Source organism: Octodon degus, unplaced genomic scaffold, assembly GCF_000260255.1.
Source record: "Octodon degus isolate 3935 unplaced genomic scaffold, OctDeg1.0 scaffold00083, whole genome shotgun sequence".
NCBI classification, from domain to species: Eukaryota; Metazoa; Chordata; class Mammalia; order Rodentia; family Octodontidae; genus Octodon; species Octodon degus.
In genome coordinates this window covers 9,012,368-9,015,190 of record NW_004524659.1, presented here as the reverse complement: position 1 = coordinate 9,015,190, position 2,823 = coordinate 9,012,368, and the positions used below count along the sequence as shown (strand labels likewise).

Below are 2,823 nucleotides of genomic sequence, written 5' to 3'. Positions count from 1 at the left end.
AGTCTCATCACCAATATGTGTAGACTGAGGATAAAGAGAGGAACAACACACACACATACACATTGGTTATCTCAGGAATTTATGCAAGGGGGAGAGATTGCTTTCATCTTCTGCCATATTTTACTGGTTTTAGTAAAAATGTTATATAATTTTAGAAAACTCATTTCTAATAGTGGTTAATATAGCAATAACTCAAAAGGAAAACTGAAACCGGAACAAATTTTACTCTTTTTCATTTTCCCACTTGAAAAAGAAATTTTGTTTTTAAAGGTTTTGAAACTTTATCAATAATGATAAGACACAAAATGTTACCAACTTCTTTGATATATTCATAAGATTTGTTTTCCAGAGTGCATTCTCTGATAATGCGAGAAGCCTGAATGATAGCGAAAGCCTTTTCCACATCCCTTACATTCATAGGGATTCTCCCCAGTATGAATTCTTTGATATTGGGTAAGGTGTAAATGAAGTCTAAAAACTTTACCACATAGCCTACATTTCATGAGGTTTGTCACCAGTACGAAGTTCCAGATATTCAGTAAGTTGAAAGCCATCAAGCTTTTGGGCCAGGGAAATGGCTCCGTAGAATAAGCACTTGCCTGGCAAGCACAAGGGCCTGAGTTCAATCCCCAGTTCCACACAAAAATAAAAATAATAAAATAAAATAAAATAAAATAAAATAAATAAAAATAAAAGCTTTCCTATGCTGCTTACATTCATAGAGATTTTCTCCAGTATGAAGTCTCTGGTATTGAGTGAGTTCTGATCACTGTTTAAAGGACTTCCTACATTCCTTAAATTCATAGGGTTTCTCACCAGTGTGAAATATCTGTTGTAGAGCCAGTTCTGCACCATAATTAAAGGCCTTCCCATGTTCTTTACATTCATAGCATTTTTCACTACTATGAATTTTCACGTGTTGTTTAAGTTGCAAACACTGAATAAAGGCCTGCCAACATTCCTCAGATTACCATTAATTTCTGTACATTTCTTATATCCAGAAAGTTCTTTAGAATGAGTTTTGTGATAGCTAAAAAATAAATGGCAACTAAAATTTTTTCTACACTTATATTCAAGGATTTTGTCTCTAATAAAATTCTTCAGTGAGTGCAGTAGTGGCAGAGCATGGGCACATTTTTATAGTTGACAATAAATTGCCTGAAACAGCCCTCCTGTTGTTGCTCCAAATGACATTTGGGTCTCTCAGCACTATGTCTTTTAAAGTGTTACATGAGGACCAGAGAGATAGTTCAGCTGACTAAGTGCCTGCTTAGGCAAGTGCAGGGACTGGGGTTCAATCCCAGGTACCACTTGCTGCACTGGCCACACTCCAGGTGTGCTGAGCTGGCCACCTAGTCTAGGTGTGGTAGTGCACACCTGTAATCCCAGCACTGGGGAGGATCACTACAAGTCCAAGCTATGTAGTGAGACCCTGTACCAAATAGATTTAAATAAATAAATACATAAATAAAAATAAAGTGTTGGGGCTGGTGAGATTGCTCCGTGGTCTAAAGCACCTACTTAGAACAAGCTTAGCAAAGCACAGGGACTGTGGTTCAGTCCCCCAGCACCACATGCCAGCCAGCTCTGCCCCCTGGTGGGCTGAGCTGGTCACACACACACACACACACACACACACACACACATTTTGAAAAATTAAAAAATAAATAAATAAAAATAAAGTGTTGCATGATAACCCATTGGATTGATTCTGTCCATTACCGTATCTTTTTAAAAATAATTTCTTGGGGGACTGGGGAGATAGCTCAGTAGAATAAGTGCTTGCCTGGCAAGCACAGGGTCCTGAGTTCAATCCCCAGTACCAAAAAAAAAAAAAAAAAAAACTTCTTGGGCTCATCACTAGATACCAAGTCTGAAAGATAAGAAACATATTTTAATTCCTAGTTTTGTGTAACAAGAGAATTAAAATATTTATGGTAGAAGTGAGAGAGATAACTGAGTGCAATTCACATAAGATATATAAGATATTATTCTTCAACACTGTCATATAATTGAAGGGGAAAAGATAGGGAGAACACAGAACTGACAGCTCTTGAGAAAAGGCGAATGAGCTCATAGGGAAACAAATCAGTGTTGCTGAAGTTTTGATCTGCTTCTGAATGATCTTAAAAGTTTATTGTAATTATGTATATTTAGGAAACATTCTAAATCATGCAAGTGGCTAGGGAGATAACTCAGAAGAATAAGCACTTGCCTGGCAAGTGCAAGGGCCTGAGTTCAATCCCAGGTTCTGCCAAAAAAAATTTAAAAATAAATAAATCATACAAGCACTTACATTTATACACACACATATATAAAACGCAAAGTCATCTATAATAAATCACTCCAACTTAGTGATTTAAAACAGTTCCAATCACTTATGATGATTCAGATCTGCAGATCAACTGAGCTCACCTAGGTATTCCATCCTTAGAGTTTGTCCAGTGGCAGTCAGACAGTGGTCAGGCTGACGTCATTTCAACAGCTGCCTCACTCAGTGTCTGGAACCTGATCTGAGAGAATTATGAGAAACTGGGGCCTAGAACAGTTGCAATTCTTAGGGTCCTCTGTTGTTACATAGTCTCTCTATAGTCTGTCCAGCAGAGATGTTTCAAGGTAATAGATGCCCCCTTACATGGTAGCAAAAGGCTCCAGGCACATGTGGAGAGACATAGGGCAGAGGGAATATGTGGGCAATGCCAGGAACAAACTATCTACTTCCATGTGTTGGCCTGTGAAATCATGTTATCCCTCCTGCTACATTCTGTTTGTTAGAAACAAATTATCCAGGGCTGCTGAATTTTCAAAGGAAGAAAAATTTAG

The 2,823-nt window shown here is 37.9% G+C and overlaps 1 pseudogene; it reads right to left on the bottom strand.

Annotated features, from left to right (window-relative positions):
- The window catches only part of LOC111818205, a 74,310-nt pseudogene that overhangs the window by 69,964 nt on the left and 1,523 nt on the right, over positions 1–2,823 (bottom strand).